This window comes from Chelonoidis abingdonii, chromosome 3, assembly GCF_003597395.2.
Source record: "Chelonoidis abingdonii isolate Lonesome George chromosome 3, CheloAbing_2.0, whole genome shotgun sequence".
Lineage (NCBI taxonomy): Eukaryota > Metazoa > Chordata > Testudines > Testudinidae > Chelonoidis > Chelonoidis abingdonii.
The window spans coordinates 80,002,154-80,029,541 of NC_133771.1; the positions used below are offsets into that span (position 1 = coordinate 80,002,154).

General features: G+C 42.4%; 1 protein-coding gene across 4 annotated transcripts in view; it reads right to left on the minus strand.

The window, feature by feature from the left end:
- The window catches only part of ASCC3 (activating signal cointegrator 1 complex subunit 3), a 544,393-nt gene that overhangs the window by 355,115 nt on the left and 161,890 nt on the right, over positions 1-27,388 (minus strand). The gene's annotated exons all lie outside the window — the stretch shown is intronic.

The following is a 27,388-nucleotide window of genomic DNA, read 5'->3' on the forward strand; positions in this document are numbered from 1 at the left end:
TTGAAGAAATATTGCAGAATATTAATAGAAAGATACATTCTCAACAGATACTGGATTCTAACAAGCTCATTGAATATTCAAAATGAACTCTTTGCAAATGAAATAAATTGTTTCAAAAAAAATTCACAGTTTCTAATAGCAAATTAATTTGAGAAAATTACCATCTGTTCGCAGTTGACATTAAGAATAAAAGGCAAGTATCATTAAAAATATTCATTATAAAACTATTCACTGATTTTCAATAAATACCTTAACTTGTATATCTAAGATTTCCCATTTGAAGGATTAAGAAAGCTCTTTGTTTCACCTGCAGGTGACACTGTTGGGCTTATCCGCACAACCAAAAAGCCACAAGCAGTAAATATTTTCTCTCAATATATTCAACTGCAGTCTGGATCGATCATGTATCCAAAACACAATTATTTTCCTTGTATTTGTACATTAGTTCTTTAAAGTTTCACTGTAATATCCAGCCTCTGCAGAGACAGTGACTAATACAAGTTCTTCAAGTTCAGATATATTAAAAACTGAATTTATTCAGATAAAGTTTAAAATAAATGAAAAAAGATGCACACTGAAGAAAAACACAAATATTTACAGAGCAAGGGTTATTCACTCAAACTGAACTTAGGCATAGTTTGATTTTAGTGTTGAAATACAATACATGACAGAGATTATAGACATTTATTGATAAAAATGAGATTGAGACTTTACATTCAGACAGGTTTAGAAAAACTTTCAGGAAATGAGAGTAGTCAGGTGTGAACAAATTTACTTGCAATAAACAAGAATGCATAACAAAGTATGTAATTAAAAAGAATCCTATATAATTTAACTATAGAAATCGAGTGGAAGAACTTGTTGCTGTACAAAATTACTATAATTCTACTTGGCATCATTTCAACGAATTTTTCTTCAGAAACAAAGCACTAAATTAACTCCCTCCCCCCCTTCCTGGACAAATTGAGAAAATCCAGATAGAAAGATTTCCGTAGATCAAACACAGAATGTTAAATACCAATTTAACAGTATATTTTCTCAGAGCATGCACATCTATTATTAAAGGCAAAGCAGATAATTTGTGTACTGTATATGAATGTTCCATGAAGTCTTAGGCAAAACTGCACATACTGTAATATTAATAAACCATGACCTGTTTGAAAGAGAAATCAGTTTACCTATAAAATTCAAACATGCGTTTAGTAGCAGTTAGTAAACAAGGGAGCTACTTGCACTGGATTTGATTCGTGCTTGTATAAAGTTAGAGATTAATACAGCCACAAAAAGTATTGCCAATTCCTAATGTGGGGACTAGCATTTCTGATTCAAATTGTTACCTTTTGATTTTGCATCAGTACAGTAAAAGCTGTTTTATCTGTCACTTCACCAACCAGAAATCTCTATAAACCGGCATATCTGATCTTCATTGAAATTCTGGTTTATGGTCCGGTTGGCGCAGGGCCGGCAGGGGGTTGGGGCACAGGCTCTGGGAGGATGTTTGGGTGTGGGAGGGCACTTGAGGCAGCAGGTTGAGGCATGGGAGGGGGTGCAGGGTACTGGATCTGGGGTGCGCTCACCTCAGGCAGCTCCCTGCAAGCAGCAACCTGTGCTGGCTGCTCCTAGGCGGAGGTACAGCAGGTGGCTCTGTGCACTGCCTCTGCAGCTCGCATTGGCTGAAGTTCCCAGCCAGTGGGAACTGTGGAGCTAGCACTCAGGGTGGGGGCAGCACAAAGAGCCACCTGCTGCGCCTCTACCTAGGAGCAGCAGGGACAAGTCACCACTTGCAGGGAGCTGCCTGAGGTGAGTGCCCCCTGGATCTGACACCTTGCACCCCCCCTCCCACGCCCTAACATACTGCCCTGAGTCCCTCCTGCACCCAAACTCCCTCCCAGAGCCCGTGCCCCAACCTCTAGCCCTGCACCTACTCCGGCACCCAAACGCCTTCCCTCTTAGTTCACCAGCATTTTTCATGCTGGTGAACTAAGAGATTAGTGGCATCTTCATGCCTCCAAAATGCCAGATAAAACAGCTTTTAGTGTACTTTGTTTTTGCAAATGCTTAGCAGTAATAGTCACTACTTTGATAGAATTGGGGAATGCAGAAGGGGCGTTCAGCGATCTGAACATAATATATTTAAGAAAACAGTGTATTCACAACATTTTTTGGCACCAGGCCTCAGATGGTAAGTACTACAATGAATGGACAGACCCAGGACACCATAGTGGCAAAGCAGTGCAATTTCCCTCATTTTTCAGAAGGAGAAAATAAAATTAACAGTTGTGAGTGTTACTGGTCATTATGTCACTAAACCTGGTAGACATGCAGCACTTACTGATGAAAAGACTAGCAGTTCAGAACTCTGGAGAACAGGGTGTTCTGAAGCTAGGGTTGCTAATTTTAGTTGGTCGTATTCTTGGAGACTCCAGGAGGGTTGGCAACCTTATTGAACCTAACCGTGCACTGAGACACAGGTCCAGAAATACTGATTTATTGCATTATTAACCTTGTAGTCCATTAAAGTCTTTTATAGAAATTGCAACTTAGACATTGATAGGCTTTTGTGCGTATACTTATATTTTATAGATTAGAATTCTTTGTTGCTATTGTACTCCATCATGTGATTAGATAGATAGATAGATAGATAGATAGATAGATAGATAGATAGATAGATAGATACAAATAAAAATATCTTATGAGATTTCTTATTTAAAAAGGCTCCTGATATCTGATCTGAAGACTGACCAAGCAGTCTCCTCATCTTTTTATAGAAAAGATGCTTTAATAAGTAAGGAGGCAAAGGAATTTGATACAGAGTCTGTAGATTTTTAAGTCTTACCGTCTCAAAAGATATGCTAGACGGGGTGCTTTTCTAATACATAGTTCTGCTCTAAAGGCAGAATGAACAATGAAGAGAGAAGTACATTTTTGTTCTCTGGAGTGTAAATCCATCTGATACAAAGCAAAATCCATAAGAAAATGACACAGCATGAGATGGGGAAGACTTTGGATTACTGAAACGATATGGAATAAAGAGATTTTGATCTCCCTAAAGAAAGCTATACATTTTAGGAAGTATCTCACAGCTCTGAACACCACATCAATCTTTTGGAACATTGTGTCTCATATGAAAGATAGAAGTTTTTAGTACTTCATTTAAAAGGAGGAAAAAATCTGCTTTTAAATAGATCACATCTTTTAATATTCAGAATAAAGGAACTTTTCTTTCAGCATTATTATGCCACTGAGATATGTTGTGAGAGAAGAAAAAATTCTTACTACTTTTATTAGTATTAGACTGTGATGCCCTTTGGTAAAGTTACATCTTCCAGTCCAAATGTTGATCAAGAGAGGATATTCTGCTTCTGGAGCTCTGTGGCTGTGCAGTGCATTCATTTTAGTCACGATAGAAGAAATATTAGAAGTGTTAACTCGGTTTAACTCTCCTTTTCAAATGCAAAGATGTGGAAGGGTAGCCACTGTGTGGTTCTCACCTGTGCCCCAAGAACCATTTCTGGTAGTCTGAAGAGAGCTGATGGATCAGCTCATGATTGTCTTCCTAGCTTCAGTTGCTTCTACTGATGTCAAAAGTTTTCATTGTAGAGAACTGTAAAGCATGGGAAATAAGGAAGAGGAGGAGCCTGTCTAATTGTCTCCTTTAGGAGATGCTGTAACATAAGGAGGAAGAAAGGGGAAAAGGGAGTCAATCTGAGGGTATGTCTACATTGCACTTCAACCTCCCTGGCCACACTATAGCAGACCTTAAGGTGGCCATCCTGCAGCAAAAAAACTTCAGGACCAGACTTCAAAGAGAAACTGCTGAGCTTCATTTCATCTGCAAATTTTACACCATCAGCTCAGGTTTTAACAAAGACTGTGAATGGCTTGCCAACTACAGAACCAGTTTCTCCTCCCTTGGTTTTCACACCTCAACTGCTAGAACAGAGCCTCATCCTCCCTGATTGAACTAACCTCGTTATCTCTAGCTTGCTTGCTAGCATATATATACCTGCCCCTGGAAATTTCCATTACATTCGTCTGACCAAGTGGGTATTCACCCACGAAAGCTCATGATCCAAAATGTCTGTTAGTCTGTAAGGCGCCACAGGATTCTCTGCTGCTTTTACACTGTAATTAAACGCTCATGGCTGGCCCATGTCAGCTGTCTCAAGCTCTTGGGGCTTGGAATGTGGAACTGTAAAATTCAGTCATCAGAGCCATCTTTAAGTCGATTCCTCCGAATCAGGCCCCACACTTAAGGCATCTTTTTAATTTTTTTGTTTTAAAACTCAACCGGTGAGGGGGTTGGAGGGGTCTGCTCCAGGGCTTCAGCAGTATTTTGGCAGCTAGAGTTTCTTCGGTGCCACGGAAGACCCAGAGAGGACCCCCCCACCGTCAAAGTGCCGCCAAAGCCCTGGACTGCCACCGGGTATTCGAATCAGAACCTGCTGTTCATAAAGCTGGCCCTGTGTGTCATAGACGGTTGGGCTGAAGCCCAGGGTCTGGGACCTTGTAAGGGATGGAGTACAAGACTTCTACGCTGTAATTTTACACCCCACAGCCCAACTCGAGTCAGATGACACAAGCCAGAAGCAGCTGTTGAAGTGAAAGGTAGACATACCTTTAGAGTCTCGTGTCAGCAGCAAGACTGGTGCTTTCAACAAACCCTGAGACTTACCAGTTGGAAGATAAAGGAGTCACCATCAAGAAATGAATGTCCATTGGAGAAGGTGAATACCAGGGACTCTGACACTACAGAGATGAGGGCTAGAAAAGTACCTAACAATCAGACAGCAAAAGTAGGGAACAAATGGACTGGGCAGCAATGGAGCATACAGAGAATGGAAGTGCACAACACAATATATTAAAGAGCCAACAGAACAACTAATGACATCTCACCTAATATTTTTTCAATGTATACAATTGCTATAGTTGCCACAACGATATCGGGTACAAAGCTTCCACCAACCATTACAGCCAGTGAGGGAACATGGACAAGACAGATCCTGAATACAATTTGATAAATAAATTATTCTGTTTCTCTCCTTTCTATTCCTAACCCTGAGAAAAGAATTGTGTATCAAGTATTCTCATACATAGAATCATATCAGAGATGGAAATTCATTAGCAAGGAAATGACTGATCTTATGTCTATTTAATAATCAGAGTTCTATAATATGGATGTTCCCCTACTGGCCAACAGTAAGTAGAATTTCACACTCACTGACCTCACCGAGGACACTAACAAAATGGGATTACTTAGTACTGTGGTATACAGCAACTCTGAAAACCTGTGCATTCATCCTCATTGTTGCTGCTTGATTCCTATTCCAAAGGAAACCTCCAAATGCTTCATGCTATGACCAAAGCTCTGAGATGGTCTATAAAAGGATGGCACTGATATACAAAAGGCAAGCAAACCCTTTCTCAGAATAGAAGTGTCATTCTCCAAGCTATTATTTTTGTATGGTATCCAAATTAGGATATATTGGAAGCACAGCACTATTTAACCCCTTCACCTTAACCCCAAATAATCCACATCACTCATGTAGTTTTTCTAGAATAATCATACATTCTGAGTACCGTAGCTTACTACATCTTCCTGAGGTTAAGGAAAATAATGTATTACTAATGCACACTATCATTTTCAAACCTCTAGAAATTATTTAAAAACAAGTTAGTCAAGCAAACAGAGACACTGGTCCTCAACCCAAACTACAAGTGTAGTTACACAGTTGAGTAAGTCCAGAAGTAGATCAATGAATGAGTATCCACGTATTGAATGGCTTAGTAACAATTCTGTCACTAATTTTTGCTACCCCTGAAGTTTAATATTATACATATATTATTAAAGAGCCAGCTCAGTGGGAAGAACAAGATCCAAGCCATCAACAGATACGCCCTGCCAGTCATCAGATACCCTGCCAGTATAGTGAGTTGGCCAAAGGAGGACATGGAGGCTGCCGATCTGAAGACTCGGAAGCTCCTCACAATGCACAGAGGTTTCCACCCCAAGTCCAACACCCAGAGACTGTATACCAGCCGGAAAGAAAGCAGGCGGGGCTTGGTGAACGTCAAAACCACTGTCCTGGATGAAACCCGGAACATCCAGGAGTACATCAGTAAGATGGTGTCATAAGGTATATTTCCCAAATCTGAACCTTAGCGTCCAAAATTTGGGTACCTGCATGAAATCTCTAAGCTTAATTACCAGCTTAGATCTGCCTATCTGCACCACCCCAAAATATAAGTGTTTGGGGCACTCTGTTCTATCCTCCCCAACGCTTTCCCTCGGGACCCCAGAACCCAAATCCCTTGGATTCTTTAAACAAGGAGAAATAACCATTCCCCTTCCCCCCGGCCCCCGACTTTCCCTGAGAGAGCAGTCAATCCTCGGGCACAGAGAGAATTGGCGCTCTCTTTCTCCCCCTTCCCTCCTCCCCCACCCAGTCCTGGTGTTTAACACCCACTTCCTGCGGATATAAAACAAGGGAAACAGGAAAGTCAATCAGGTCTCTAAAGAAATCTTTTAATAACAACGAAAGGAAAAAGTAAAGAATTATCTCGTGTAACTTCAAGATTGTAAATATTACAGGGTCGTATAGTTTACAGAACAAAAAGGGAAAAGGGAAAACCCTTCCTCCAGTACACTACAAATCAAATATTCCCAGGCAACTACACATATAAAGTAACCGCCAGTCCACATGTGCAAAGAGCTTTAAAACAATTAAAAGACCTAAACTGCCTGTTACTACTTACTATCTTGAACAGAAACTTAAAGAGCCTGGTAGATCGTGTGATCCCCTCGAGGCCAGAGAGACCAACAGACAGCAGAAACAAAGGACCACACCCAAACTTCCCTCCACCAGAGTTGAAAGATTTTGTCTCTATTGGTTCCTCTGGTCAGGTGTTGTTGTTAAACCCTTTACAGGTAAAGAGACATAACCCTTACGCTATCGTATGACAGATTGGCCCCGCAAAGATGAGCTGCTGATGAGAACTCCTGAGGCTGCAGCAGACATGGGAGGAAGACCTAAGCAGAAGAAGTGCCGATGGAAGACAAGACCTGCATGGGAGTACCATCGACAGATACTGAGGTGGCTGACGATTGGAAACGACTGATCAGTGGCTGGAAAGGGCCTGATTAAAAGACAGCACTGAGGCACTGCTCATACGCAGCCAGGAACAGGCACCTGGAGCACCAGATCCACTAAGCAGGGGTTCTACCACACGAGAGAGGACCAAGGTGCAGACTGTGCAGAGGAGGCCTCAGAGGACAGGTTCCAACACATAGTGCAGAGACGTGTTAAGATGCAGGCAAGGAACAGCGATACACTGAACGGCACAACCAGTGGCTCGCATTTGTGTTAGCAGAACATCTGGCACGGCGGATGGCGCTTAGACTCTGCCAAGAGCAGATGGGAGATTCACAGAGGTTGTATGGAATAGGGCAGGGCTAAGATTCATGTAGGACTTCGAATCCAGACGGAACGGACAGGTATGGCCATCAACAGACATCGTGGGTATGACAAGAGCAGAAGACAGGCGGTGGTGATGGATATGATGCCATAGTGGACAGCAACATCAGGAAGAAGGATTGAGCAAGCTGTGAAGTACCAGGGCCTGAAAGAGGAACTAGAGAGGATGTGGGAACGTGAAGGCCAAGTGGTTCCTGGTGGTGGTAGGAGCGCACTCAGGGCTGTGACTCCTAAGCTGGGTGAGTGGCTCCAACAGATCCCAGGAACAACATCAGAGCTCTCTGTCCATAGGGGTGAGAGGGAAATTTTATTTTATTTTTTTTATATTATATATATATTTAAGGTATACTTCAAATTCAAATAATTCCTGAAGTCTGGATTTTTTAATTTTTTTTGTGGGTTGAATTTAAGCATGAAGAATCTGAATGCAACGGTTAATGTTTGGAGAAATTTATATGACAAAAAATAATCAGAAAGTGCAATTTCCATTTCAACTACTGTAGAGTCACTACGTCATCAATATACTACACAGACACAACTTTCAGTAATAAGTCCACTCATGTAGTTAGTAGCATATGTGTTCAACACAGTACACTGCCAGCATAACTCAGTGCAGAAACAAATGTGTAGTCTCCATTTTCCATCTCTTACACAGAAACAAATACAATAGGATTCAAATTTACTAAATCTGTTTTATTAAAATCATGAGACTTGTACGTGAGATGTAAAACACTGCGTATCACAGACAAAAGAGACTGACACTGATAGCTCTCTCTGTTACTTTAAGTAGTTTTGGAGCTGATTAGTTTTATTTAGCAGGCAAGAGCTTAACAAAAAAAAACATTATTTCATTGTATTAGAATCAGATTTCAAAGGGGAATAAAGCCTTCATGAGTGAATATTAGAGTCCATCAGCTGACAAAGCCCATCAGGATAATCATCCATATTTCTCAAAGATTCTGATGCCGTTTGCCATCCTCAGCCACTCACCCTATCAGCTTTTATGGTCTCTGCTTCACTTCTCACTTCTGCTTTGTCATCACAAGTACAATTAATCAACTAATCTTTAAGATGTCAGACTCTATTCAGTCCTCTAAGCTATTTTCTCTGCTCAAGAAAAATCATCTCTGCACTAAAAACAAGACAAGTACCTTCGCCAATAAAAACCGCACTTGCATAAATTCTGCTTTTATTTTTCAGAAGTGGCTTTTTGAAAAACAAATTGTTTATATCAGTATTGTATTACCTATGCTCTTCTGATGAGATCAATGTTTTCTCTTTTCTAATTTTCAAGAAGAATCTCCCTTTCACTTTAAGCTACACAATATTGACCTTTGTGGCATACGTTGCCAGTAACAATTGTTTTCATATATGGTTTTAATATGGCAATTATTCAAATAATTTGTGTGTGTGTTTGGCTATTTTACAGTTGCACAAATATATTTCTCTTTCCATAAAAACTTTAAAAGCAAAGTGCTAGACCAAAAATGTCTTAATCCTTTTAAAACTAACTTCAACACAAACCTAATATTTACTTACTCAGCTTTTCTACTATTTTGAGAAAAATAAAGCAGTATAAGCTGTATGTAAGCATTGCAATGACACAGCTGTATCTGTTCTGAGGAAAGTAGATTTCAGTTTTCTCCTGTCAAAAAAAAAAAAAATTAAAGAAAAAGCTTTTCTTTAAAATGATATGTATTGCCATTTGCAAGATCCACACTGCTCAAAGTTAAAAAAAAATTATGTTTACAAAAATTCATATAGACAAGATAGCAAACTGTTTGCTGCAGTTTCAAACTACTCAAGTCAAAGTTTCAGTGAAAATGATAACTTTAACTAACCAGCACTGTTATGGCATCCATATTACAATTCCTCTGGAGCACAGAACATAAAAAAAAGATTCTTAAATGTCATGTAAGTCTTTGACACTTTACTTTAAGGTGTTAGTCACAAGGGACGCTTCCTAAACACAGAGCTACAAAAAATGCTTTGGCAGAGTATGCTCAGAAACTACATGACTTTATATTGCTGAATGCTTGGGGGTTTTGTCCGTTTGTTTTATTTTATAACAGATAGTTGCAAAGCACTAGAAGTTTTTAAATCCTTTATGTTTCCTACCCTTGCATTTCCTGATGATCAGCTCTGTTTCAGCAATAAAACCACTGAGGATAATATTTCCACAAACAAAAATTTACAATATAACTCTAGGAAATTTAAGAAATCAGCTCAAAGTATCATCATCATTATTTAGTTTTGGCAAGCAAGCAGAGAACAAATATGATAGTCAGTTGTCTTTGTGTGCTAGTCAACAATGAAAGTGATTAAAATGACATTTTTGCAGCAGGCTGCACTGAAACAAAATACACAGGAGCATAAAACCAAAGAATTTCCCTGTAACAGCAGGCTGCTGCAAAACAAAAAACATTTAAGTTGATTGTATTGAAATTTCTTGGGATTTTTCCAAGTAAAGGATCCTTAAAATTATTTGTATCATATCAAGCATGAAAATATTTATGACATTCAATGTTGCCCTGTTAAATTTGCCAATACGTTCCATAAAAATGGCATTTTTATATTGTTGGGGAGGGAGGAAAGGAAATTATGTCAGTACTGTTCTATTCCTGGGGACAGCACAAGGAAAGAACTGAGACTCCCAGGAAAGAATTAATCTGCTACTCAATCCATGCCAGTAGTGAATTATTGCCACCTCTATGCCAGGAAAGCTCTGCTGGTTGGTACATTGGGAGATTTCCGACTCAACACATTGTCCGTTCCCATTCTACCCATGCAACAAGAGCTTATCAGTCACTATGGAGGCTGTGATCACCAGTTTTTTTCCCCCTTAAGCAATTAGTCCTACAATGAAACACATAAAGCTGTTAGTTTCTAAGCACTGAGAAGTTAAAGTGTTGGACACTAAAAGAGAACTGTAAAACAGATCATTTGACATAAAAAAATCTTACATCTTATAAGCTTTGTTTGTTGATCAAGAGACAATGAAAACATACATTAAAAAACTACATTAAAAGAAATTTAAGGCTGTAAAGTCAAGCACTCAAAGTTAGAAAATGGAAGAACTTTGCAACATAAATTTGTCTCCCTTGTGTATATGCATTATGATAAGAGTCATAAATTCCAAGGCCAGCAGGGACCCTTGTGATCATTTAGTCAGATCTCCTGTATATTACATAGGCCACCAACTCACACCTCCACTTTGTGCTTTATCTGCTAGGACACTTATCCATAAACATTCAGGATCATTTTCTTCTGAATTACCATTGACTTGGAAATAGGTAATATCTTTTTCATTTGACAGAGTGCCACTCCCGCATCCTAAATAGGTTATAACTATTGATTTTAATATTCCAAATATGTTAAGAAAACCACCAGGTTTCAATAATACCAACTACATTGAATTTATGCCCGTAAGTGAGCAATTCCAATTCCTCTTGCTTGTTGTTACCCAGGCTCCTAGCATTGGCATATAGGCAATTAAAGAATGTCTTGTGTTCATGTTCTTTGGCTCCTCGATTAATTTTGGCTCACCATCTTAGTTTTGCATTGGGTGCTCATATCTCCCCTTTTTTTACCCTCCCTTTCTGCTATTAGTTTAACCTCTTCCTATAATATGTGATCATGGAATTAAAGACTCCACCCCCACGCAGGAACACAGCATGCGCAAACTGACATTTTACAAAAGGTACAGCAAAAGTCTCATTCCTGACACCAGCGCTAACCACTCTGACAAATTTTGAGTCCCTGCTTCAAAGCATGCTCAGTGAAACAGAGTTGTGTGTGTGTGTATATATTAACATGAACAAAAATGTATTTTTTCCACAATTAGTCTTAGAAAACTACTTTTGCTGAAACTAAACCTAAACTAAATTAAGCCAAGACAAATATGTTGCATAGAAAATTTCACCCCTGTTAACATTTGGTACACTTAACAAGCAACTGAAACACTGCTTGCTCAGTCACATCAAGATATTTGAATTCTCTCTTTTCTGACCATTTTCACGTCACTTGCAAATTTTTAAGGAAAAATGATTGGCATTTATAGATGTAGAAGGGTGAAGTGGAAGGTCAAGGCAAATACCACTCCAAATTCCCACACTCTACAATAATAATAATAATAAGGAATACATAGAGAAATGTTGATGATTTAGGCCCTTGGGAAATATGTAATGTCATTCCACAAGTCATGATTTTCCACCAGTAGCAATAGCACAAATCCAGTTGTACCAGTCCTATCCTTTTGAGGAGGTAATACCTCATTTCTTGGGATTAAAATGAAATTTGGAAATTTATGGGTATGAGAACTCTATGATTTAAAGCACAGAAGACCATATGTGGAGCTAATAAACACCTGTCATAAATAGATAGTAAAGGGTTAACAAAGGGAACCAAACACCTGACCAGAGGACCAATCAGGAAACTGGATTTTTTCAAAGTCAGGGAGGGAATTTTTGGACTCTGAGTCTTTTGTTTGTCTCTCAGCTATGAGAAGCTTCTTTCTTCTTTTAATCTTCTGTTTCCAACTTGTAAGTACAGGTAGAAAAACAATATAGGCTTCTGTGTTGTTTTGGGTGTATTTACATGTGTGTAACTTGCTAGAATGTTTCAAATTGGATATCTTTTTGACTCAGATTGTTTATTCATGTTTTTCTTATAAGCAATAGCCCAGTACTATCATCTTGTTACAGAGAATATGTTTATGTCTTTTTTCTTTCTTCTTTATATAAAGCTTTCTTTTTAAAACCTGTTTGAGTTTTTCTCTGGTTAAGGAGAAAGGAAAGACAGGGGGGAGGGGAAACACTACGCTCTGTGTTTAACTCTCCTAGTGTCCCAGGGCGGGAAGAAGCTAAGGGGGAGGAGAGATAGAATCTCTTCTGTTTCCTTGTATTTGGGGTTTGTCTCTTTGTGGAATAGAGGAGATATGCTTCTTGGTATTGTGATGTAAAGAGATTGCATCAATACTCCCAGGTTAGCCCAGAGAGGAAAGTCTGGGTGGGAGAGAGAGAGGGAAGGGAAGTGGGTTATTTCCCTTTGTTGTAGGCTCAGGGTTTCTGAGTCTTGGGGTCCCTCCAGGGAAGGTTTTGGGGAGACCAGAGGGGGCCAAAACCCTGGAAATTTTGGATGGTGGCAGCGAGATCAGATCTAAGCTGGTAAATTGAACTTAGAGGGGTTCATGCTAGGCACCCAGATTTTTGGACGCTAAGGTCCAGATTTGGGAAGATGCTTATGATAACACCTTTTACAGACCTTAATGACATTTAAGAGTGTTCTAAATTCTCAGATTAAATGTGAATAAAAAGTAACGGCATACAAGAGGCTAAGTAGCCAAACAGCTCCTTAGTGTTCAGGAACCTTGCTAGCTTATCTCATCTAAGGCAGTATTTTGGGTAAATTCTCCTATAAATCCAGGCCACAAATGGATATTGGTCAATCATCATCAGATTGGTTAAATCCTTACCCTATGACGCAAGGTTTAAGCTTTCTGCTATCACTTTGTCCCCGCTTTCTCTCCTTCCTATCCTTATTGTCTTCTGGCTAAACAATTTCAAGCTTGACCAGTTCTGTATTAGTTGAACTGTATGATCTTACCAACAAAACAAGCACAGGCAGCCTTCCTCCAGCATGAAGCAGCACCTGTGCAGGAAGGACACGAGACAATGCCCACTAGATTTTATCCCAGAAAGTGCAAGCACCATAGGTTCAAGCAGCTGACTTGAATCTGTGCTAGTCTGAACTGTGTCCCCCATATCGTGCCTACAGCACTTGAACGAAGCAAGCATGAGCCAGGTAGAAGTTTTCCTTTCCTTTTATTATTTCATTCTCCTTCTTGTGTATGTTTGTCATATGTGTCTAAGGAGCAAGAAATGTCTTAACAATAACTAAAGTTGAAATCCAATAGCAAAATGATTTCTTCCAAGAGAAACTTTTGCTTCCAGTAAAAGACATTTTAAATAAAAAGGGGAAATTTCTCAAAATTATTTCATTCCACTTTTGAGTCCCAAATGTTTTACTTTGCTGTTTTGTTTTTGTTATGTTTAAAATAAATAAAGTTCTATAAATATGGCTGTGATAACCAAGCAAAAGTTCCTTTCCTTACTATTCTCAAACTACAATTAACACTTTAATTCAGCAGCCATAAAAAGATGACTGCAACAACTCAGACTGATAAACCATTATCTAACAAGCCTTTTTCTGTAACAACCACCACTACCACCACAGATATGCATCACCAAATCTGTCAGCAAACAAATACACGGGAAAGGCAACAGAGGCATGTGCATTTTGGTGAATACACTAGTTGCACCTCCTTTGCCAAATATGGCCTTCACACTTAAATAGCAAATGACTTAATGGTTCTTGAGAAGTAAAGAAATTCCATGTTTCTACTGTGTGAACATGAAGCCATCTTAAATGTGTTTTCCTGTTATTACAATGTCATAGATCTCCCTACTTATCTTTAAACAGCCAGCTCCTTTGCATACACAGCAATAAAACAACCTTAATAAAAGCACAATTCAGCATAAATGCAATTAAAGTGGAAGCCACACATGTATCAAATCGTATTATTCAAAGCTATCTCCCTCTAGGCATTAATATGCCTGGGGGCCAGGAAGCCATTTCTATGATTCTCTAAAGGTTACAGCTGTCTACCACAGGCTAAGACATCATGCTAACAGAGCCATCTGTTTATAATACAAAATCCCAGCATCACAAAACATTTTGTGTCTCCTAGCCTAGTGATTTACAAACAAATCTGCAGTACTTCAAACCCATTTGTGTCCTCCATGGTCCAGGAGGTTTCAAAGGTATTTGTAATTTTTTACTATAAGATATTGGGTAGGACTATAAAAGGATAGTTTTCCTCGGGGTTTTTTAGTAAACCGGGTTCAAAACTATAGCATACATTCTTGTTGATTACATAAAACAAAAGCATTTTGAGGCTATTGTAAAGACCAAATGAACAACCATTCAGTTATCTGACAAAAAGACAACATCCCATGATAGCGGATATCCCAATACCATCATTACATAGATAGTCTGTAATATAAACATTAAGCAGCATGTACACATTAAAAAATCCTATTGCACTGCCATTTCTCTCTGGACAGAGGATGAGGAAACAACAAATCACACGTAGCAGATGTTAGTTATGTCACTTAATGCACTGCTGGTAGGCACTAAGATACTATGGTGATAAAGGTGGTAAAAGAACCTGTAAAGAACAGAATAGTATAGTCTCAAAGGCAGAGTCAGTCAACTGTACAGAAGAATGGAACTTGTACTCCATAGCAATCTGGACTTAAATTCTGTAACAAGGTCCCTAAATTCTGCACTCTGGAGAAGCAAAATGGAAAAATAGTGACGCTCTATTTAAACTAAAACCCCTGATTTTTAAAATTGAAATAATTACAAATATGAGCAATAGAATGAGTACAGTAGTTTGTAATTATTTATTTTTCCACAGTCATCACATTCAGTTTTCAATGTGGCAAAGATTTCTGCACTGACAGTATACAACTGCATTGTAGAAGTTATACAGTGCAGGAGGGAGACCAGAAGTTTTGCAGGTGGATTGGAGCCAGCTGAAGTTTTGGGGGGAATGAGGATAAAGTCCTTGAATGCGAAGACTTTGTACCAAATTCCTTTAGCAATCTTTACATTAAGTGTAAGGAAAGGGCATCCATAGAAACTTTAGGATGCTCAGACTCCCAGAATTCTTGAATATGATACTCTCTCTTTGTAATCTTTTCCATGGTTTGGAGGACGCTAGTGAAGTGGATCTTTTGCTAGAAGCAAACAGAATTTGGAACAGCCCCTAAAAATAGACTAAAAGCAGCAGAGAATCCTGTGGCACCTGTGAAATAGACTGCTTCAATTAACTCTCTTACAAGATCCAAGCAGCAAAGCTGTAGCCGTATTAGTCCCAAAATCTGAGAGAGAGAAGGCAGGGGAGGTAATAGCTTTTATTGGACCAACTTCTGTTGGTGTGAGAGACAAGCTTTCAAGCCACACAGAGCTCTTCTTCAGGTCAGGGAAAGAAACTCCCAGTGTGGTTTAGCACAAGTACTTAAAAAAATTAATCAAGTAAATGTTTAAAATTAAATATACACAAGTTAAGAGGCAAAGTACTATACATCTGGGGTCAGGATTGAGTTATGAGGGATTACAGGTATTGGTTACAAGGATCACGAGATAGTACAGATTGTAAGGGACTATTCAAGGTAGAAAGAACAGGAGTACTTGTGGCACCTTAGAGACTAACCAATTATCTGACCATAAGCTTTCATGGGCATATTCAAAGTAGAGTGGCCTGTTAACACCTCTGCAGTAATAGGACAAAAAATGAGAAATAGTGGGTTATAGATTGTAGTAATAAACTATAAATCCTGGTTTCATATTTATTGGGTCAGACAATCACTCTGTTCTCCAATAAGCTCACACAGGAAAATGATAAAAGAAAAGAAAACCCTATCATGTGTGCGTGATCAATTGCCCCAACAACTATGTGGGTGGTACAACCAGGATTTATGGCTTTTTACAACAAACTAACTTACTAACCCCCTCTTTTTGTCCTATGACAGCAAAGGTATTGGCGGAGCATTCTGCCTTGAATGGTGCCTTAGAATACATGCTAACATCCTTTCCCAGAACTAAAGAAGAGCTGTGTGCGGCTTGAAAGCGTCTCTGTTCCACCACAGAAGTTGATCTAAGAAAAGGTATTTCCTTGCCTACCTTGTCTGTCTAAGGCTGTGGTTCTCAAACTTTTGTACTGGTGACCCCTTCCACACAGCAAGTCTCTGAGTACGCCCCCACCTCCTTATAAATTAAAAACACTTTTTTTTATATTTAACACTACTATAAATGCTGGAGGTGAAGCAGGGTTTGGGATGGAGGCTGACAGCTCGCAACTCCCCATGTCATAATCTCTTGACCTGCTGAGGGGTCCCGACCCCCCGTTTGAGAACCCCTCGTCTAAGGGCACAACTTCACTGGCAAAGTTAAAGCGCTGCCCGAGGGGTGTAGCTCCCAGCACTGGTGCACTGTCTACACTGGGCACATTACAGCGCTGAAACTTGCAGCTCTCACGGGTGTTTTTTTTCACATCTCCAAGTGAGAAAGTTGCAGCGCTGTGAAGTGCCAATGTAGACAAGTTCTTAGATCCAAGCAATCTGATTCAGGGTATGTGTGACGGGTTCAGTCACAGAGACCCTCTTGGGACTGTCACCTGATGTGCTGAAAAAGACTGTTACCTTTTCCGTAACTGGTATTCTTCAAGGTGTGTTACTCATGTCTATTCCACAATAGGTGCATGCTCGCCACATGCACCCGTGACAGAAGTTTTTCCCCTAGCAGTACCCGTAGGGGAGCATTCCTAGCAACTCCTGGAGTGACACCTCCATGGCATGGTATAAGGTGTGCTGCGCGCTTCCCCCCATCCTCAGTTCCTTCATGTCAGACAACTCCAACAAAGGGGAAGGAGGGTGGGATATGGAATGGACATGAGCAACACATTGCGAAGAACACTAGTTATGGAAAAGGAAACCAATTGTTTTCTCTTCTTCGAGTGATTGCTCATGTGTATTTCGCAATAGGTGATTCCATGCTATATCTGTGGGTAGGAGTTCACAAACTCTCGGGGCGGACCAGAGCCCTGCCGAACCCAGCGTCCTCCCCGGTCTGGGAGACAATCACATAATGTGAGGTTAAAGTGTGAACTGAAGACCATGTGGCAGCCCTGCAAATGTCCTGAATGGGGACATGGGCTAAAAAGGTAGCCAACAAGGCCTGCACCCTCACAATTGACGGTGGAGGAATTCCCGCCAGGTCATAACAGGTACGGATACACAAGATGATCCAGCTGGAGAGCCACTGAGTGGAGATTGGCTGACCCCTCGTGCATTCAGGTGAGGCGATGAACAGCTGTGAAGATCTCCTGAATGGCTTATTCTGCTCCAGATAAATAGCCAGAGTCCGTCTCACATCCAGCGTTTGGAGGCAGCGCTCCTCACTGAACGCATGGGGCTTGGGGCAGAGGACTAGCAGGAAAATGTCCTGACCCATGTGGTAGACGGAGACCACCTTCGGGAGGAACAATGGATGTAGACAGAGCTAGACCTTATACTTATGGAACACTGTATGGAGGCTCAACGGTTAGGGCCCTGAGTTCCAAGACCCACCTAGCCAATGTGATTGCTAACAGAAAGGCAATCTTCCATGAGAGGTGCAAGCAGGAGTGCATAGCTAGCAGCTCAAAACGGGGGACCTATCAGCTGGGCCAGCATCAAGTTCAGGTCCCACTGCGAGACTGGGTGCCTAACATACGGGAAGAGACGATCCAATCCCTTAAGGAATTGGCTACTCATGGCATGAGAGAATACCGTGTGCCCCTGCACCGGCAGGTGGAAAGCCGATATGGCTGCCAAGTTCACCTTGATGGATGAGGGCACCAGGCCCTGGGCTCTAAAGTGAAGGAGGTGGTCCAAAATGAGCTGCATCAAGGCAACCATGGGGGAAACACCCTGTTCAGCCGCCCATCAGGAAAACCGATACCACTTTGCCAAGTAAGCTTAGTATGTGGAGGATCGCCAGCTTTCCACAAGGATGCGCTGAACCCCTTCCGAGAATATCCTTTACTCCTGGCCTAACCACCTTGTCTGTTAATGTAAAACATTGAGGCCGTGTTGTCTGTGAGAACCCTGACCACCCTGCCCCCGAGGTGCAAGTAAAAGGCCACGCACGCCAGCTGGACTGCCCGAGCTTCTTGACTTTTATATGGAGGGCCAGGTCCTGTGCAGACCACAGACCTCAGGTCTGAATGTCTCGGACATGGGTTCCCCACCCCAGGTCTGAAGCGTCGGGCACCAGTTCCATCAATGGGGGCCTGCCTCTGAACGGGACCCTGTGGAGCATGTTCCCCGCGAGGGAGTGTAGGGAGGCCATCACCGGTTCAGGCACAGTGAGGACCCTGTCCGTCCTGTCTCTGGCCTGGAAGAACACGAGACCAACCAGAGCTGGAGGGGCTTCATCCTGAGTCTGGCATGACAAACCACATATGTGCACGCCAACATGTGATCCTAGAGCTGGAGACATGCTCTGGCTGTTGTCACTGGAAACCTTGTGACTGTGTCAATGAGCCTTTTCAGGGTCTCAAACTTGTCTGGTGGGAGGGAGGCTCTGGCCGACATGGAGTCTAGTACTGCCCTGATAAACTCTAGGCATTGTACCGGGACTAAAGTGGACTTGGGTGTCGTTTACCAACAGGCCCAGAGTAGCACACATGGACAGAAGGAGCACCACATGATCCTGCACCTACAACCGAGAGCTGCCCTTGACCAGCCACTCATCCAGACAGGGGAAGATCTGGACCCCACGGTGCCTGAGGTAGCCCGTCACCACAGACGTACGCTTTGTAAATACCCTAGAGGAAGTGAACATGCCAAATGGGAAGACCGTAAATTGGTAGTGTTCCTGTCCCACCATGAAACGGAGGAAGCACCTGTGCCCCTCGAACATATGGATGTGCAAGTACACATCCTGCAGATCGAGGGCAGCATACCAGTCCCTGGGATCCAGAGAGGGAATGGAAGCCAGGGAGACCGTGTGGAACTTGAGCTTCACCATATACTGGTTCAGGCCTCGCAGGTCCACGATGGGCCTGTGCCCCCCCTTTGGGCATCGGGATAAGGAAATAGTGGGAGTAGTACCTCTTGCGTTTGATCTCCGCTGGCACCACTTCCACCGCTCCTAGGCCAAGGAGACGCCCCACCTCCTGCACGAGCAGGGCCTCGTGAGAGGAGTCCCCCAGGACAGACGGGTGGAGGGTGGTTGGGTGGGGTAGAGATAAATTGGATGGCGTAACCCCAGGAGATAATGCTGAGGACCCATCAGTCCGAGGTCAACCACAACCACTCTGGGAGAAAAACACATAACCAGTTGGAGAAGGGAAGCTTTATTGTGGGTGGATCCCTGATGTGAACTGGCAGGTCACCCCCAGGCATCCCATCAAAACTGCCATTTCTCTGCCTGTTTGCCCTTGGAGGACCCAGGCTTGGGGGCAGACCAAGACTGTCTCTGTGGGCGTTTCTTATAGTCCCGCCACTTTTTGATAAGGTGGTTCATATTGAGAGTTGGTGGCCTGGGAGGGATCCTGCTGCGGCTTAAACTTCATTCTAGCCAGAGCCGGAACATAAAGGCCAAGAGTCTTAAGCATAGTGCGAGAATCTTTAAGGCCATGCAGTTTTAAGTCCGTCTGTTCTGAAAGCACAGCCTTGCCATCAAATGGGAGGTCCTGCAAAGAGTTCTGTGCCTCACCGGACAGCCCAGACAGGAGGAGCCATAACAACCTTCTCATGGACACCGCGTAGGCCATGGACCACGTGGCCGTGTCCACCACATCCGACGCTGCCTGCAGGGTTGCCCGGGCAGCTGCTGTACCCTCCTCCACCAGAGTTTTGAACTCCTTCCTGTCACGGTCCTGGAGGGAGTTCTCGAACTTTGACAGACAGCCTCACAGATTGAACTCATACAGGCCCAGGAGAGCCAGATGGTTCGCCACCTGTAACTGGAAGCTCGAGGACGAATGAATTTTTTTCCCAAATGAATCCAGCCTCCTTGAATCTTTATTTTTTGGAGTGGGGGCTGGTTGGCCCTGCTCCTCCCTGTTGTTGACCAATTCAACCACCAGGGAGTTAGGAAGGGTGTATAGGTATTCATGCCCCTTGCTGGTCACAAAATACTTGCGTTCTGCTCTCTCAGAGATGGGGGGCAATGAGGCTGGAGCTTGCCACAAGGCATTTGAAATTTATGCTACCTCTTTGTGGAGTGGCAACGCCACTTTGCCCAGCATCAAAGCGAACAGGACATTAAAAAGGGAGTCCAAGGCTCCTCCACCTCCTCTGCATGAAGGTTGAGGTTTGACCCCACCCTTTTCAATAGATCCTGGTGGGCTTAAGAGTCCTCCTGTGGGATGGAATGAGGAGGGGTCATAATCACCTCATCAGGGGACAGTGAGGAGGCAGGCGCGATACTTTGCATGTCCACCAACACCAGAGGATCCACCACCTGGTCACTCTCCGGGCACGGAGACCGGGAGAGGGAGGCCAATGGCCGTTCCGAGGCTCCAGCCACCGAGCAAGTCCCCACCGGAGTCTGCATCAGAGGCCACGGTTCCCAATGGTACAATTGTTCCAGCCACAGGGCCCGGTGCCACTGCATCTGCTGTGGCACCGGTGGAGCAGGTTGTTCAGTCTGGCTGGCCTGACCCATCGATGGACGACTACAAAGGGAGGCCGGGTTGATGTACAATCTGCCGCTGTCCCTGAACCAGGAGGAGCGGCGGCGCTGAGAATGGTGCCGACCACAAGACTGTGATCCCGGCATGGAGGAATGGTACTACCGGTAGCAGCTTCTCCATGATCAGCTTTGCAGGCGGATCTGTGATGGCAAGCGATCAATGCCCGGGGCTGCAGAAGTGGTACCGTGGCAGAGCGAGATGATACACAGGAATGGCATTGACATTCTTGTCACGACTGGCTACGACAGCCCCTCTGAGATGAGGACCTTCGGCGTCTTCTGCCTCAGTCCCATTGGTGTCTGTTCCTTGAGGTGGAGTGGTGCCTGGAGTCTCTGTCAGTCGGAACCCAGCCAGACAACCTCATGGGCGTTGATGGCAACCTGCGTGGACTACGCACAGGATGGTCGCTGAGTGACGAACAGCATCGGAAAATTCCCATGACTGTGACCAGTACTGAGTCGGGGGCAACTGCAGAGATCCCAGTGACAGCTTGCCTCTGGACCACAGGGCCAACATTGGCGATGCTCCTGGTACCAGCATGGACATAACGTCCCAGCCGCTTGCAGGGCCTCTGGTGTGGAGGGCATCTGGACATCCGGGAAGCCTGCTCCAAATGGGCCGGGCTACTCCACTCAACCTAAGTCAGAGGCCTAGAGGCCAATGGGGATCGAGGACTGCCCAACATGGGTCTAGCCTCTCCCTCAGTCTTGCTCCAGTGATGTGGTGGAGAAGGCCTGTTCTTCACCTTCCTGGCAAGCCCCACAGACAGGGAATGGTGCCAATAGTAGATGGTGCCAAGGGGTCGCCGCGCACCAATGCTGTGGTACCCGGTGCCAACTAAGAGCAGCACACTGGAGTTGGGGTCAACGCCGACTCCATCAGGATGACCCAGAACCTAATGTCTCTCTCTCTCTCACTCCAAGGCTTGAACGACTTGCAAATCTTGCAGTGATCATGGAGATGAGTTTCATCCAAACAACGTAAGCAGTACACACGAGGATCACTCTCTGGCATCAGTCCTACAAGTGTAGCACAGCTTAAAACCCAAAGCACAGGGCATGCCACAACCCGGGCACACTAATTAACCTAAACCACTAACTACAGGTACTATCCACTGAACTAACAAGAGTTCTGGGGAAGAGCTGCAGCAAAGCTGGAGCAGATCAGTTCCGAAGCACCTTCACTGGCGGCAAGAAGGAACTGAGGGTAGGGGGAGCTTGCAGCGCCCCTTATACCGCGCCATGGAGGTGCCACGCTAGGGGTGCTCCCCTACAGGTACTGTTAGGGGAAAAACTTCTGACACCGGTGCACGTGGCAAGCACACATACCTATTGTGGAATACACATGAGTAATCGCTTGTAGAAGAATAACCTCTGAGCCCGTTTTCCCTGCCAGCTTGGGATTCCAGAACCCTGTCTTGTTGAGCCAGACACGCTCGCCTGCTGCAACGCAGACCCAGGGTCTGGTCCCGAAAGCTGCAGACTTAACTGAAAACAGCAGGTTGCCTTGCTCCAGCACTCAGACACCCAGTTCCCAATGGGGTCCAAACCCCAAATAAACCCGTTTTACTCTGTATAAAGCTTATACAGGGTAAACTCAAATTGTCTGCACTCTATAAAATTGATAGAGAAGTATGCACAGCTGTTTGCTCCCTCAGGTATTAATCACTTACTTTGGGTTCGTTAATAAACAAAAGTGATTTTGTTAAGTATAAAAAGTAGGAAGTAATAACAGACAGAACAAAGTAAGACACCAAGCACAATAAAGCAAAAAACACGCCAGTCCAAGCTTAATACATTAAGAAACTGATTACAGGTAATATCTCACCCTCGGAGATGTTCTAATAAGCTTTTACAGACTAGACTCCTTCCTAGTCTGGGCCCAATCCTTTCCCTTGGTACAGTCCTTGTTAGTTCCAGCAGACATCTTAGGTAGAAAGCAAGGGCTCCCTCATGACTGGAACCCCTTTGCCCTGCTCCACCCCCTTTTACAGCTTTGGCACAAAGCAGGCATCTTTCATCTTTCTGGGTCCCCACCCCTCCTTCTAAATGGAAAAGTACCAGGTTCAAGATGGATTTCATCATCAGGTGACATGGTCACATGTCCCTGTGAGATCTCATTCTTCATTACCCATGGGTTGGCCCACAGGTACACATGGAGGCTTGCAGGTAAACAAACCATTTACAACCAACTGTCCTAATCAGCGGGAGCCATCAACATTCTAAACCACCACTAATGGCCCACATTTTGCATAGTTACAATAGGATCTCAGAGTTATACTTCATATTTCTAGCTTCAGATACAAAGATGATACATGCATACGAACAGGATGAACACACTCGTAAGATATCATTTCAAAGCTTATAATCTTCTAAGAGACCTTTTGCATAAAGCATATTCCAATTACATCATATTCACATTCATAAGCATACTTTCATAAGGCATATAGAGTGCAACATCACAGTATGTTGATTTTGCATGTAGAACTGGACCATGACATAGGGCATCTAGCCTGTCAAGTAGAGGCAGGTTTGGACTACAGACATCTCTGATTGGTCTGAATAACATGGTTTTATTAGTAAATTTAGGATATTTAGGATTACTTTGTGCTTTCTGATTTCATCCTTCGGAGTACTTTGGAGAAAGAGGATTCAGATGACATGTATACATGGAGGATTGTGGCCTTTTCTCACCACTTTTTCTCCTCAGAAAAATAGTGGAATGCTGCAGTATGGTGTCAGTTGGGCAAACAAGCCTCATCTTAGAGCTCTGAATGTTTATATTACTTGGAAATTTGTTGCTTTAGACAATAGTTTGATTGGACCATTCTATCCCTACCTAACCAGTCTGCATTTTCATTGTTATTCAATTTGAAGAGATTAAATGGATCCTAAGCCAATCTCCACACAAAAAGAACAAGTATCTCTCAAGTGAAGTTTGTTCCTCTTTGCCCATTTATATACATCACTAGCAGATTTTTGTTGTGTCTTGATCTCTTCCACAGAAACTAAATGGCAAACTTGGTAAAAGAAAGGATGTCATTGGAGCAATAAGAGGACCATGAAGAATCAAAGTTTTATTGCATATATTTTATGTTACTAAATTGTTCTAAATTAGCACTTTGAACATCACTGCTCAGTTGTTCATTACTGTTAAAAAGACACTTGACTTTCAGTTCTTTAAACTCTTTAAAAGAAGCTGAATGATATGTCTTTCACTGACCATTTTTCCCTCTTTACGTCTGTTAAGCATTGATTTCCCCCACTCCTCCATTTCTAATGAAGCTTAAAATTAATAAGACTTTTTTGTTTACTTCCTTGCTTGATATTCATACAGCTCTAGAGATAAGATGAGTTCGTAAATTTCTGCTGTACAGCCAACAGTGGGAGAAGATTTTTTAAAATTCTAATTCTTCAGAACTGCCCCTATACTTTGGGCATGCACATGTTTTATTTTGCCACAGTGACTTTAGTTTTTCAGTATACAGACTGAGTAGGAGGAAAATATTTTATTTGTCTATAGTGATGGACATTTCATCATATGCTGAGGGTGCAACTAATGTGAAAAACACAGCAGGGTTGCGGAATTCAAAATAAAAAAACAATTTAAAATTCTTCTATCCTAAAGAGAATCTTTATTTGTAACTGTTTTAAAATGTTTAAGTAACTAAAGACTACATACCATGGAGGAATTTCAAATTTACAAGAATTTTTTTCTTATATATTCCAAACCCAACACTGTTTCAAAAACCAATGAAAGCTGCTAAGTGGAAAACAATGTACAGTACTTCCATATCAACTGCATTTACAAAATTAAGTACTTCAAAGCAAGCAAATAAATGGCTCAACATGTGACAAATAATATACAGCCCATAAAATTGAAGTAGAGAGAGATACACACTGAACGTCAGCAAAATAACCTCAACTCTGACCAGATGTATTGGAAGATTTTTTTATTTCAGTTTCTATACTGAAATATTTTGCTTTCATGGGTGGTAAGTGGAAACTACCAGTTAATAAAAGTTTTAAAGTACTTACCTGGTGTTTCTTTAGAGTAATGTTGTATATGCAGATTAATAGGAAAAGTGCCTAACACTGATTTATATTTAAATTAGTGTACTTGTATTTCATGCCAATCAAAATGTGCCTTCCAAGAGTTTTGGTCTTGTATATTATGCCACAAGTGTATATGCCACTTATTAATATTTTTTGGTTTGGAATTTCTTATGATTGCTCTTTTTAATTACAATCTATTTGTCCAAAAGTATATAGTGTAAAGATGTTTCAGGACCAACAACCAGACCTACATGTTACTTTACAAATGCAGCAAAGCAGACCACCTCTGCTTCCTGCAGCAGACAAAACCACTTCTAACTCAGAGTTCAAATCCAAGGTTTATTTCAGTGGGTACAGACTGCCACACCCAGTGATCAACTGCAGTGTAACAGGCCTATGGTTTGGCTATATTTATATTGATAAATGTAAAGCTTAAGTTTCAGTACAGTTTTTATACCCAAGATGACACACTGCTTTTATCAACACCCCCTTCCTCCTTTACCTCATTATCCAAAATTAATTAATATCTATTAGGGTTGTCAAATGATTAAAAAAATTAATTGTTAGATTAACAAAAATCACAATTATTTGTGCTTTCAATTGCATGGTTAAATAATAACAGAATATCATTTATTTAAATATTTTTGCATGTTTTCTACATTTTCAAATATATTGATTTTAATTATAACAGAATACAAACTGTACAGTGCTCACTTTATATTATTTTTATTACAAATATTTGCACTGGGAAAAAAGAAAAAAGAAATTGTATTTTTCAATTCACCTCAATACAAGTACTGTAGTGCAATCTTTTTATCATGAAAGTGTAACTTACAAGTGTACAGAGACCTTGTCTTTACAGAAAGTATTAAAGGGGGGTTAGTCATTAGCAAAAACACATGGCAAGCTCTGAGCACGACCCCTAGTTCCAAAATATTTATGTGCATCCTGGTCTCTGGTGGTGTCCAAGTGCCTTGTGTCATGCAGTCTCTCATGTGGGTGCCCCAGCCCATGAGAGATGAGTCCATTACGATTGTCAGAGTGGGAGAAAATCAGAGGAAGGTCATCCCCAAACAAACTCGTTGAGGGTACAGCCACCATTGTAGTTTAGAGATTACTTCTGGTGGGATGCTGAGCCAGGTGTGCATAGGATTGTAAACAGGAGTGTGTATGTGGAAGTAGACTCTTTGTAACCATAGTTGTAGACAGAGCAAGTTCAGTTGAGGAAAGGGTGCCATGTATGTGCAGGCCACCATGTGCCTCAAGAGAAAAAGGCAGATCTTGTCCAAAATCAAAGGGTTGGAAAGTCACTGAAGTGATCAGCTCTCACATTGTCTGGAATCTGTCCCATGGCAGATAAGTTCGGGCAGATGTTGTGTATATGTGAGCTCCTATGAACTCCAGGGATTGTGTAAGGCAAAAAGTTAATTTTTCAAACGCTGATGTTGAATTCCAGGGGAAAAGGCAAAGGCATAGAAGGAGCTGGGACGTTGAGCCCCGGGCCTCTTCTTTGGACCTTGCTGCTATCAGCCAGTCGTCTAGATATGGAAAAACGAGGATCCTCCGACATCAGAGATGAGCTGTCGCCACAAAGAAAACTTTTGTGAACACTCATGGGGCAGTGGTATGTCCAAATGGGAGAACCCAGTATTGAAGATGTTGAGATACCACCTTGAACCTCAGGAACCTTCTGAGAGTTCAGTGTATATAGATATGGCAGTAGGCGTCTTGCATATCAAAAGCCATAAACCACATTCCTTTTTCTAGAGAGGGAATGATTGCTCCAAGTGCGATCACAGAATCATAGAATATCAGGGCTGGAAGGGACCTCAGGAGGTCATCTAGTCCATCTCCCTGCTCAAAGCGGGACCAATCCCTAACTAAATCCCCAAATCCCTAAATGGACCCCTCAAGGGTAGAACTCACAGCCAATTCTCAAACCACTGAGCTCTCTCTCCCCCCTCGGAATCTTGGTTTGGAAACTGAACAGTTGAAGCATGAGAGATCCAAGATCAGTCTCCATCCTCCATTCTTTTTGGGTACTAGGAAGTAGCTCGAATAGAACCCTGTGCCCTGCAATGGTTCCAGGATGGGCACCATAGCTCCCCTCCACAAAAGCGAGTCCATCTCTAGTTGGAGGATGTCATTGTGTAAGTGCTCCATGTGTGGACCACAGTGGAGTGTATGATGGGGGCATCGCTGTAAATTCTATGAGATAGCTGCTGTGGATAACATCTAGGACTTACTTGTCCATTGTTAAGACTTTCTATGCTGGCATAAAGAATTTGAGGCAGCCCTCAAAGGGGGTAGCCAGTAGGAGCACTGATGTACAGAATGGTTGATGGCTCTCTAATGACACTCAGATACCATTTATGTGACGATTGTGTGCACTGCATGGATGACTAAGCAGTCGACGTAGGCAGGCAGGTTCTGTGGACCTTAGGGCATTTTTGAGGATGCTCATAGGTACATGGGTGGCATAGCTGTGGGGTCTTGTAATGTTGTTATTGGAGCAGGAGTTAAAACTTTCTCTTAGGTGCTGGTATGTA